We start from the raw sequence: 13,852 nt of genomic DNA on the forward strand, positions 1-13,852 counted from the left end.
CCAAAACATACCAATAATTTTCAATAAATATTTAATAAATTTTAAATAAACTTTCAATTTTTTCCAAAAGTACAATATTATATCTTTTAATATCCTAAATATTATTTTACGAAAGTGTAGGTTTATGAGAATTTTTGAAAAAATTATTACATTTTATAATTATGGAGATTTATTGAAAATTATTTTAAATTTTTATTTTTACTTAGTAGTTTACTAACAAAATTACACTAATTTATCTTCTATTTTCCAATATAAATTAATTAATAATTTCATTTTCCAACATTACAACATTTTATTCCCCAATCCACATTCAGTTATTAACTGTAATAATAGCAATAACTAAAATTTTATACTTTTTGATAATTGTTAAATATAATTCTCAATTGTATAGAAATTATTTACAAAATTTTCATTTTCTATAAAATGTTGTTAATTGACATGAATAAAATAGTATTTAACCAAAAAACTTTAAAAAGTCATGAAGATTTAATTAATAACAATATCTATTAATTTTTGGTAATTTACTAACTGTACTAATAAGAATATTTAATTTTTCATAATTTACTAACCGTATTTATTAACTTTGGGTAATAACAATATTTAATCTCTAATAAATACTAATAATTAAATTATAACAAAATTACAATAAGTACAACAAATTAAATTTAAAAAGTTAAACAATAGTAGTTTAATCTCCAATAATGATAGAAAATTTTCTATTGAATAAGAAAATAAAAATAAATTTATCCATAATTATTGAAAATATATTTATCACAAAATAATGAAAAATTACTAAAATACAATTATAATTATATAATACATATAGATTAAGGTTTTAAAATGATTATTAATAAATATTTTTTTGAAAGTTATTTTCTATAATTATTAATTGATATAAGTGAAATTAGTTGTTAACAAAATTATTTAGTTATTTAAATTTTAAAATAATTATTATTTATTTTATTTAATAATTCATAAAATTATAATTTGAACTATTATTACATAATTTCATTATTAGTTTTGTAAAATATGAAGTTATTATTATTTTCAACATTATTTTATAATTATTTTCTACTTTTTAATAAAATTTTTAATTTTACTACATAATTTCGTTAATTTAACTATTTAAAATCTATTTATGTTAAATATTTCGTTATTTAAATTATTTAGTTATTTAAATATTAAATATTTTCTTATATAATTATTTAGCTATTTTTAATATTTTTGTTATTTAAGATATTTAATTATTGGAATATTTAGTATTATTTTATTTTTTAGTGTTAAATTTTTATTATTTGAATAACATTTTATATTGAATAATCCAAAAAATCATAATATGAATATTATTAAATATATTTGACTTATTTTTGCATAATTAATAAATATTTTATAGTTATAATATAACTTTGTTAGAATATTTAAATAATTCTTTGTTTTTTTAATTCAAACTTTCTTTTGATAAATACAAATAAAAAGTAGGGGAGAGGATAAATATGTATTATAGATAATTTAGGATAAAAATTATTTAATAAATTAGAGATAATTTAGGAGATAAATAGGAATTAGAGACAATTTAGAAAAAAGTGAGAGAGTTAGTTTAGAAGAAATTTTAGGAGAGGAGATTATTTAGGTTATTGGGAATGCATGTATATGTATGTGTGGAGAGAGAGAGAGATTTAACATAGTTTTTATGGGGAAGGAGAGCATCTCATTGATTATTTCAAAAATGATATGGAATTAAAAAATCAAAAAAAAAAAGAGAAATTTCCTAAACTTCATTCTTTAATATATACTAGCGGGACCTGTGTGATGCACGAAATTTGTTAAATTAAATATAAACAATAGAAACATGTAAGAGTAACAGTGTATAACTATTTTATGTAATAATTAATAATAACTTATATTTTGTATACTATTTTTTATAATTTTTTTATTATACAAAAATAACAATAATTAATTTTAGATAGAATTGTTTATCAAACTTAGGGAATTTTCCATTTCCCTGATCCCCTTGGGGATCTGTCCCGAATGGGGTAGGGATGGGGATGATTTTCCTCCTGCGGGGATGAAGATGAAAAAAATTTTATCCCCATTGGTAGGGATGAGAAGAGCACTCCCTACCCACGGGGACCCTTGATCCCCATCTCATAGGATCCCCACTAATATAAATATAAATAAATAAATAAATATATATATATATAGACACACACACATACATCTATATGTTAATATTGGGTAAATTACAAAGACTCCCCTTTCGTTAGTTTTCCATTAAAATATGCTGTTGCAATTTTTTTAATCCCCATACTATCCTTGTAGACAATTGTGAGAAAAATATTGTTCAGCTTCCTCAACCTTACAACGGTAATCCACATTTCTCTCTCTCTTCTTCCTCTATAGGGAATGCTCCAAAACCCAAATGTAGTAGATTCTACAAAGTCTGGTATTTTTCTAGTGAAGTTGTTCCAATCGAGGTAAAGACTTTCTAATGTTAGGAGATCACCGAGGGAAGCCGGGATTGGACCAGAGAAATGGTTGTAACCCAAATCGAGGTAGTCCAGGTTCTTGAGTTGGCCGAGGAATTCAGGGATGGGGCCGGAGAACGGAGTCCAGTTGAGATGAAACAATTTGAGGTTCCTAAGTTTGGTGATGGAGTAGGGGATGGAACCGTTGAGCTGGGTGACTTCATCGAAGGAGAGGGATTCGAGATAGGGAAGGTCACCGATGGTAGGTGGAATTTGGCCGAGGATGTAGGATCGGAAAAAGGCAAGTTGGGTAACTCAGTAGGTTTGAGGGTTATAGACGACATAGTCCCAAACACAGCAATCGATTTCGGGATCCCACGAGACAAGGGCATTGGGATTGTTTATAGATTTCTTGATTCTCAGAAGGACCTTTTTATCATGTGGATTGCAATGAACAGAAAAGGAGAGGGTGAGAGATGGGAGAGAAGCTAAAAACGAGGAGTATTGCTGTAGAGTCTTCAAAACTTGGTGATGATTCAAAACCAGAAACAACACAAAGCAAAAAGAAGGTTTGAATCTATAGAATGCGTGCATATGGTGCATGTGCTGCTTGTATAGAAAGTTACGCTACTGATTTAAAGAAAATGGAATATGGTTTCCTTCGGTTTCTCTATGTGCTTGATGTCAAACACAGGATTATAAAAAACCATGGCTTGTTCCCCTGTGTTTTGACTACAAACTTTCTTCGAGTTCATCGTGCAAAAACCCCATGCTTTTCTGGCATTAATCCAAGTTCAAATTTAAAAGAATATATGAGAAAAAAATACAGGGTAAATCAAATCAGAGAAAGTACTTTTCCTTTGAAATTAATATATTGTTTTCGTTTAGAGAAAATTTCAGATCAAACAAGTAAATTATTGTTTGAAAATTTTTTAGACCAATTTCGCTTAGAAAGTACTCTTCCGAAAACAAATCACTGCTGCCCCATCACGTACATGACAGTATACTTCCCAATTCTATCGAAAAGAAAAAGGAGTGGAAAAAACAAGAACAAATGAAAGCAAGATCAGGACTCTGTAGAATCTGTTGCATTTGGCTTTTGGAGCACTCCCTGTAGAGAGAGAGAGAGAAATGTGGATTACCGCCGCTACTATTCTTCGTAAGGTTGGGGTAGATGAACGGTGTTATTCTCCCAATTGTCTATTAAAATATTGCAACCGCAAATTTTAATAGAAAGCTAAAGGAAGGGGTTTTTGTCATAGTACAGAGGGTCTTTGTCGCAAAACAAAATACAAAAGGGTCTTTGTCACAGACCCCATAATACAGAGGGGCCTTTTTAATTTACCCTTTTTTTTTAAATATGGTTGAATATGTTTGAATATTTTTTAATAGATTTATAAATTTTAATTATTTTATTTTTATTTTTAAATAAAATAAAAAATAAAAACATAATGGTTGGCATTATAAAGAATCACTGGGAGATGGGGATCCCCGTGGAGACGAAGATGGAGATAAATTTGTCCTTGTTACTTGTTAGCGGGGATAGGGATGGAAAGAGGCTCCTCATCCCCGCCCCACCCCGTTGCCATTCTTAATTAAAGTAATGAAACAGGCCAACCTGATTTCTAGTATTTATAATCGGCTTTGATTCAACAACTTCCCAATCCGACTAGGTTGGATCAGTTTTGCTTTGGCCATTTGTAAACTGACTAAAATCGAACAACCCAACCATAGATATACATATTAATATTTTATATTTTAAATATATTTTTTAATACAAGAAAGTGGGAAATTTCTAATATTTCTTAGGCTAAACTATTTTATATCATAAATTTATTTTATAATAATGCCATTGTGATTTTTAAAATTTAAACTTAATTTTTAAATTTAATATTTTAAGTTAAAATCTTTTGAACTAACTAACCAAACCAAAAATTGACCCAAATCGATATAACCTGAACGACTAACTCCCCAACCTGACCAGGTCAATTTGGTTGGCCAAGCAACCTACAACTAAGCCAAACAAACCCGTGAACAATAGTTTAATCTCCAATTTTTATTAAAAAATAGAGAAAAAATACACACAAAATTAAATATAAAAAGATAAAAGTATTAGTTTAATCTCCAATAATTATTGAGAATTTTCTATTAAATAATAAAACAAAAATAGATTTATACATATTTATTGAAAATATATTTTTCACAAAAACAATAAGTAATTAATGGAATACAATAAATAATAATTTTAATATATATAGATTAAGTTTTTTAAATTATTATTAATAAACAATGATTTTTTTAAAGTTATTTTCTACTATTATTAATTGGCATAAATGAAATTAATTATTTATAATATTATTTATTTATTGAGATAAAATCATTATTTAAATTTTAAAATACTAATTACATATTGATTTTAATAATCCATAAAATTATAGTACTATTAATACATAATTTTGTTACTACGTAAATTTCGCATACTCATGTGCAGAAATTGTCATGGTCTGATTTGACGATGGATGAGGAGCATCACTCATAGTTACAACATGAACTAACTGAGACCCAAAAGACTTCTGGTTTTTCTTTAGCAATTTCTAGCAAGTCCTTTTAGTGTGACCTGATTCATGACAATAGTAGCAAACTGCTCCCCCTGTGTCTTGAATTCCAGCATTTCGACCACTATTACTGCCACCTCTGCTACTATTCTGAGAACAAGACCGACTAGTTGATCCATTATTCTGACTGACCAGTGCACTAAGTTGTTGTACAGGTGAAGTATGGGAACCAGTATCTATATGAAGGACCCTAGTAAAAACCTCCTTTAAAGAGGAAATCTCGGGATTAGACAGAATCTGTGACTTAGCACCATCAAATTGAGGATTAATGCCAACTAGAAAACTCATGATAGCCATATGTTCACGTTGAGTCTGCTGAACTTTGATATCAATACTAAAAAGTCAATTCCTCGTAAGTGTGTTTGAAATTCATGAAATAGGTTTGAAGAGACTGATCATGTTGTTCATTCCGATAGAATGCATTGCAAACATAAAAAATACGGGAAATATTTTCTTTATCAGAGAACAGAAAAGCCAAATATTCCATTAGTTCTTTTACAAACTCACAGTGAGAGACATGACCAACGTACTCATTCTCAATAGAATTGCGAATTTGCAAAAACAATTAAGCATCAACCCTTAGCCATTCAGTACGAGTCTCATCAGTAAGAGGGTCCTTAGTTAGATGGTTGTCCTTAGAGATGCTTCGTAAATACAAACGAACAGTCTTACTCCAGTCTAAATAATTAATTCTATTTAGTTTTTGTTCAGTGATTTTAGACAGAATGGGAATAGCACTAGGCATAACTCAATTCTTCTATTCAACCGCCACCATAAACACAAGAAAATATACTTTTGACAACCAACAAAGCTAATAAAATACACTTAAATAGAATCGGCAGCAGATGCAACACCCAAACAGCAAGAAATCACAAATGGCAACACTGAAATATCAACTATATAAAAAAGAACAAAGAAGAAAGACTTTCCTGATGAGCAAACTTTCCCCAAGAGAGTTGAATTCCTCCTTTGTATATTAACTATTCCCAAACCCCCTTACACCTATTTCCTCTACTAAACACCTCCCAATTGATCCTATGATCCATCTTTCCTTCCCTTGCTTCCTAACCTTTCATCATCTTCTCTAACCTTATGCTCTCACACCTACTAGAATCTTGAAAACAAGGTCAATCTAATCAAAGTTATTCTTCCACCCAAACATAGGTACTCTTTCTCCCAACTAGAAAGCTTCTTGGAGAATCTTTCTACAACTGGATTCCAAAACCTAGATTCTACTGGATTAACTCCAAGGGGCAACTCTAAGCAAGTCAAAGGCCATTGAACAACATTACACCCTAAAAGTTAGCATACTCTTCAATCTCCTCATCTTCTATATTTATTCCACCATTATGCCATTTACTATCACCATGTAATGGCAAGTCCTCAACAGCCCCATATTCATTTGCACCACCTATCTCCAAACCCACATTGCCTCAATACCTTAATTAAGAACTACCAATCTAACAAATCATAGGCATTCTCCAAACCCAACTTGCCAACTATACCCAAATTACACCTTTTTTCCTACTTTTGTTTTGAACTATAAGGTAAAGTAATTCATTAATATTCAAAAACCAAATACAATAGAACCTTTATAGAAAGAGAATCTATACTGGATGAAAAATCAATATACCCGAATACATCCAACCCTAGACCCCAAGAAGATACTAAAGTCCCTTACAAGGAGAAAATCTTGATAAAAAAAAAGAAGAATTTGTGTCTACTTTTGAGAAAAGAGTGATTTGCTAACAAGGAAAAAACCGTTCCCAAAATCACTTTATAAACCTCTTCTTTTGTACCCTGTCTCCCTTCAAAAATTCTACAATTTCTTTCACACCACACTGCCCTGAAAACTGCTATGGGGAGGATGCTCCAAGCTACTTTTCTAGCCCTACACCTACTAAAACCTTTTAGAATAAAGCCCCTTTGAGCCCCTTTATATCAGTCAAGAAGCACCAACACCAAACGACACCAATAGTCTTTCCCAAATCTACTAAGCAAAGTCAGTGTAACAACAAATAGCTAGAGGATTCCAACTTCCATTACATAATGTGCAAGTCATATCCGCCACCTCCATACCTCTTCTGACTAAATTGTCCCTAGTCAAGATCTTGTCTAGCCCCACAAAACAAACAAAATAAGCCATTTTAGATGGTACATTTCTGATCCAAATTCTGTCACTTGGGGAGGAAGAGGCAACCTTCCTTATCAAGTTGTTAAAAGGATTTAACAGAGAAGATACCTGTTTTCTTAAAAAGCCACTTCCTTTTGAAAAGAGTTGTGTGGTAGGTGTCAATTTGGACGATAATGAGATTGAGTCCATTGCTGCTAGATTTATTTGGGTTTACCTTTGGGTTGGAATCCCAAGGAGAGTAGTTTTTGGAATCCAGTTGTGGAGAAGTTTGAGAAAAGACTGACATGGAAAAAAGAATTGCATTTCTTGGGCGGGGGGGCTAACCTTGATTAGGGCTTACCAATCTTCCAATATACATCCTTTCTGTTTTCAGGATCCCCTCTAAGAGGGCTAGAAAATTGGAAAATATATTAAGGAATTTTCTGTGGGAACCAGGGGGTGAGAAAAAGGACCATCTAATTAGTTGGGAGATGGTGAGTCGTAGCAAAGAGGGAGGGGGACTGGGTTTAGGGAATTTGGCTCTTAAAAATGAAGCTTTGTTGGGGAAATAGTTGTAGAGATGGCCAGTGGAGAGAGAGAGAGAGAGAGAGAGAGATTTTGTGGCATAGGGTGGTGGTTAGCATTCATGATTGTTCTGATTCAGGTTGGGATGCCGAGAGAGAGAGAGGGAGAGTTCGTAAGGTATGATGTTTGTTCAAGCAATCTAGTTCTTTTTTGGGAAGATACCTGGACGGGTAATTTACCTCTCAAAGATCTATTCCCTCTCTTTACTCTCTTTCCCTTTATAAAGAAAGAGCCTATTTCCTCTTTTCTCTCCCCTCTAGTCCTCCCTCTTTGTTTGAATTGGGATTTTGGTTTTCGTAGAGGTTTGCGGGAGGCCAAGCTTCCTTGTATCACTGAGTTGCTCTCTTTTCTTGGTAATGTTTGTTTAGACACTTCTTTCGATAAGAGAGTGTGGGCACCTACTTTGCAAGGCTCTTTTACTTGTGCTTCTTTTTTCAAATCTGAGAGTGTGACTGGGTCATTCCCTGTGACTCTGAGAGAAGTTTAGACCAAGCCTATTCCCCGCAATATAGCTATCTTTTGCTGGGAAGTGTACCATGGGAAGATTAATACTTTGGAAATTTTGCAAAAGAAAAGGCCTTTTTTGTGTCTATCCCCAAACTGGTGTATCTTGTGCAAAACTCAGCGAGGACTGCTACCACCTACTGATTTCCTACCCCTTTGCTGCAGTTCTTGGGATTGGATGTCTAATTTGTTAGGTTGCAGGTGGACTCTACCATCAGAAGTAAAACTGTTGTTTAGCTCGTCTACCTTTGTTTGGCCAACAAAAAAAGGGTGGTGCATGTGGAGGGGACTCAAAGCAGCCATTTTGTGGACCATTTGGGAAGTAAGGAATTCTAGAATCTTTCTTGACAAGTAGAGAACCATTTCAGCAGTGAAGAAGTCCATTTTAACTAGTGCTATACATTGATTGAGAACCCTAGACTCATTTACCCCATTTCCTTTGATGACTTTTGGGGAAATTGGGCTGTAAAAGTTAACATGTCCTCTAAGAAAAATAAATCTGCAGTTGTTTGGACACCTCCGGAAGGTTTTACAAAACTAAATTTTGATGGGAGAAGCCAAGGCAATTCGGGATTGTCAGGGATTGGAGGAGTATTGAGAACTGAGGAGAGCAATATCTTATCACTGTTTTAAGGACCAATGGGAGTAGACTCTACAAGGGCTGAGATGCTGGCTGCTGTGCAAGGAATTTAGATTGCCAACCAACTTGGAGTAGAGAAATTGCTCGCTGAAGGGGACTCTAAGGTGATTGTGAGTTAATTGCTGGACCCATATTCAGCTTCTTGGTGCTATTGGGATCCTTTGAAAAAAGTTAAATGGTTAACAAGACACAATGACTATTGAAGTCCAATGGGTGGGTAGGTTGGCAAATGTTTCCACTGACTTGCTAGCCAAACAAGAGGTATCTAGGGAAGAGCTTTTCTGGGCAAGTTTGTAATTTTTCTTGTTGCTCTTGTTTCACTGTAATGTTTAGGAGAGGCTGCATCTCGTGCCTTCTCCAAGGGAAGCATGTAACAGTTTGTCTTCTTTAATTAATGAAATTATCTTCCAATTATCGGAAAAAAAAAAAAGAGCTACTTCCTTTTGTCCTCACTTATACTAGTCATTCTTGAATCGTACAAAATCTGTAGCAAACTGACCGAAGAAGCCAAGTCCCCAATCATTTAAGTTCCTCCAAAATTGAGGGTTCCAAATACAATACCCATTTTGCCTCTCCATACAACCAGCCACTGATGCATCCTTATTTACAACAATCTCAAACAGGTTTTTTTTTCTTTTTGATAAATAACAATTTCAAACAGATTAGGAAATAAGACCTTTTGTGGGCCATCCCCACACCAATATTCCTTCCAGAAAAGCACCATAGGCCCATTACCCACTTCATATTATAAACTGTGGATGGATTTTCTGAATTGCCTTCCAAATTGAACATCCATAGGAGGACCGGGACCTTACATGCTTACATCTTCTGTCTCCCACTCCATGATACTGAAGCCATACTTGGAAACAATTAGCCTTCTCCACAAACTATCTGGTGGCTCATTGAACCCCCATAACCACTTCCCTAACAAGGCAATGTTGATATCCTTTAATGATCTGATCCCTATATCCCCATTTACCATAGAACTGCAGATTTTCTTCCAATTCACCAAATGGCATTTTGCTTCCGCCTTCCACCCCTCCACAGAAAATCTTGCATCTTCTTTTCCAACAATACAATCGTTCTTGCCAGAATTAGGAACAAAGTCATGTAGTAAACAGGAAGATAAGCCAAGATACTTTTGATTAAAGTGACTTCACCCCCTTTTGATAAATATTTGGTCTTCCAACAAGCCAATTTTCTGTCAACTTTTTCAATGATGGGCTTTCTGATGGTTTTGGATTTACAATTTTCACCCAAAGGCATGCCCAAGTATTTGGTTGGGAGTTAAACAACTCTACAGCCCCAATCATCTGCCCACTCTTCCAGGTTTGCAACTTACCCAACAGCCATTATTTCACTCTTAAGAATGTTAACATGCAAACCAGTTACCACCTCGAACCATCTTAATAATGCCTTCACATCCCAAATTTGCTCCCAAGAGGCATTACAGGAAAAAAAAAAAGTGTCATATGCAAATTGCAATAAAGCAATCAAAGTTTTATCAGTAATTTGTCTATCTTGCACAAAGGCCCCTTAATTCAAGGAAACTATGAGAAGGAGAACTCTTCAAACTCTTAAAAACAAAACCTTAGAAATTATCTTGTAGAAGCTATTCACCAAGTTTATTGGCCTAAAATCTTTGGGGTGATTAAACATATAACCCTTTTAGGGATCAAGGCAAAAAAAAAAGTGGCATTCAATCCTGGATTTATATAACTCCCCTTTCAAAGAACACCCTAAAAACCTTTAACAGATCATTCTAAATAATACCCCAGCAATCCTAGCAAAACGCAATGGTGGGCCATTCGGCCCTAGCACCTTGGACCTATCAATAGAGAACACAACTTCCTTGATCTCTTCCCCTTCAAAGGGCCTTTCTAGCTAAGATTTAGAATCCTTAGAAAGACAAGGCCAATCCAAACCTTAAATCCCAAAACTTTCACCTAGGTGCCTTCTAAAGATCAATTTAAAATGTTCCAGAAAGGCCCTAGCAATCTCCCAAGGTTGGGTAATCACCTCACCTTCTAATTCCAAATTGGAAACAAAGTTCTTCCTTCTTCCAGCATTTGCCAAAGCATGAAAATATTTTGTGTTCCCACTGATAAAAAAAAAATAGTGTGTTCCTATCTCCCTCCTTAATCCACTTGCTCCTCAATTTCTGCCTCCAACTAATCTCTTCCTTATGCAGAATGGCCTCCAACAGTTCATTAAACGACCACCTTAACTCTCTATCCCCCTCCTAAGTACCTAGAGATTCTTTTGCATTCAGACCTTCAATTTGGTCAGAAACCTCTCATTTCCTTTCTTCTAATCTCCCAAAATGCTTGGTATTGCACTCCTTTGATTTTTGTCTTCAACAATTGTAATTTCATGTGAAACATCATTACTTTCCATTTCACCCTAAGCCTACATTCTCCCCACCATTCTTATAAATACATGTTTCCAAAAGGCACAAGGCTTAGTCATCTCAACTCTTCTTTGTAAGTGAGATCGGCCAATGATCAGAAGTTACCACCCTAAGTAGAGCCCCCAATATTAAATCACCCCAGTGTTCTTCCTAATCCACCAAAAAAAAAGAAATCTGTCCAACATAGAACAAATTGGGTTGAATTGAAGATTGGACCAAGTAGAATTATGATGGAGGGGCAAATCCTTCAACTGAAAATTATTAATAAAATTGTTGAATTTCCTCATGCTAGTTGTAATCCTTTGCCTAGGATTATTAGTCTCCTCTATGAATCTAGAAACATTAAAAGTCACCCCCAGTACACCACCGCCCCTCCCATAACCCTCTGATGGCACTTAGTTTCTAATTGAAATGTTTAGGTGTAAAGAAAACCATTCACCAATTTCATTAAAAAAAAAGGACCAGAACAGCATGGTATAAATGTAATTACAAGTTCACAAACTCCAATGACAAAGATTTCAACATGGAATCATTGTTCAAAAACGTACAAGAGGTTTTGAGAAAGTCGTTGTTCAAAAATCAGACAAGTCAGTGTTAACAGCAACTAACAGCCAGCATAACCAATTTTTTTTTCTTTTGACTTGTAGCCAACATAAACAGTGTTGTCAGACCTGGAAACAGAGAACCATTTTAGTTACTGTACCACATTTCTGGTCCCTCACAATTGAGGTTCCAAACGTACAAGAGGTTTTAACAAGATTGTTGGTGTAATCACTGGACTATGCTTCAGGAAAGGGCATTGCTTAAAAGATTGATTTTTAGTTCCAAATGTCATCACTATTAAAAAAATGGTCATTGTTCCCAATTATTGCCACCAAATTTTGTATTTGAAGCCTAAGCATCCTGGAAATGATGCAGGAGGGCCTAGGGCACACTATCCTCTTCAAGATACTAGGCAACAACAATTTCTTTCTCATTTCAAAAGATATTAGGTCGTGCATTCCAAAAGATAGTTATGTTTTCCTTTTTTGTATGTAAAACAAAACCTATAAAAGAGAAAAAGAAGAGTACAAGAAAGGTGATCAGCAGTAACCCAACAAAAAAAGACTACAACCTTCCACCCAAAACCAGGGATGAGCCTTCAGCAAAAATATATCTTTTAACTATATCCCAAACAAGCTGATCAACCACTCGAAAACAAGAAAAACAAACCTACTCAAATCCCCGGCTCCAACAACACGAAAGTATTGACCATCACCTTAACTCCATCAATTAGCTTTATTGCTCATCTCCATCAAGCATTTGAACAGCCATCTCTTTATTTTTCTTACTACCTTCGTTTTCTTCACCTTCCTGATAGGCCCAATCCCAAATAAACCCCGTATGAATCTTGTAAAAATTTCTGAGACCTGACTGACACAATATTTCTTCTGATTCCTGAAGCATCTCACTGCAGTAACATCTTTTTTAAAATCTTTCTGTTATTCAGAACTCTCACTTATCCACCATTCTAATTCCAATAACGCATTTTTCTCGAAAGTCTGAACTACAACCGTCTCTCCATCCTCTTTTTCAACTTTCCCTGCAAATTCAACTTACTTCATTCTAACTTGTGAAACTCCAACCCTTAAACTGACATCATCCCCCCCCCCCAACTCAAATTTCCCATTCTCCAGATCCTTTTCTTCCCACTCCTTAAATACCTTCCTCGCCGAGTCTTCTCCTCCCAGAAAAAGTAAACCCAAAATTTTGCCCACCTCCTTTTTACCATTGTTTCCAGATCAACGAAATTCTCAACTGTATGTCATCCAATATCACATCAGCCTCTTGACTCCCAACTTCTTCATTATCAGACACCCAAATATTATCAGCTATAAACACCTTTTGAATGTTGTCTCTTCTCTCTTATTGATAGTTGGCCCCATAAATCTCTGGAAAAGAAGATATGAAAAGCACTTGCTCCACTCAAAATAGAGCCTCTTACTGATCAATGACTTTCAAGAAGACAACTATATGTAATAAAAGTATAAAATCAGGTAATAGGGTTGTATTCCATGTCTGGCAACTCTACCAACCACTTTGTTATCTATCTTCAATAGGGATCTGGTCTTTTTTTATTTTTCCTTTTTTCTTTTTTATATGAATAGAAGTGGTCTTGTCAATACACCTTTTTTTGTTTCTTAAAAGTTTTGTGGGGATTTTCCATCAAATTCTAATTAGGTGATATCTCAATAACACAAGCAGTGTTTTAAAAGTGCAACACACAAAAGAGGTATAAGGGCCCATTTGCGCCCAAGGCACAAGGTGCAAGGCAAGGCATGCGCCTTTTGGAAGCAAGGCGCAAAAAATACAAAAAACAAATACACACAAAAAAAAGCTAAGAAATCAAAAAAAGTCAGAAAATTCAAAAAATGCAAAAAAAAAACAATATTCAAAAAATATTAAGCATGATATTAATAACAAATATAAACTTAAATTTTAAAATAAATATTTTAAAAAATCTATTAGCTACAATTAAAA

The sequence above is a fragment of the Nelumbo lutea genome, chromosome 3 (genome assembly GCF_056320005.1).
Source record: "Nelumbo lutea isolate HS-2025 chromosome 3, American lotus-T2T, whole genome shotgun sequence".
NCBI lineage: Eukaryota > Viridiplantae > Streptophyta > Magnoliopsida > Proteales > Nelumbonaceae > Nelumbo > Nelumbo lutea.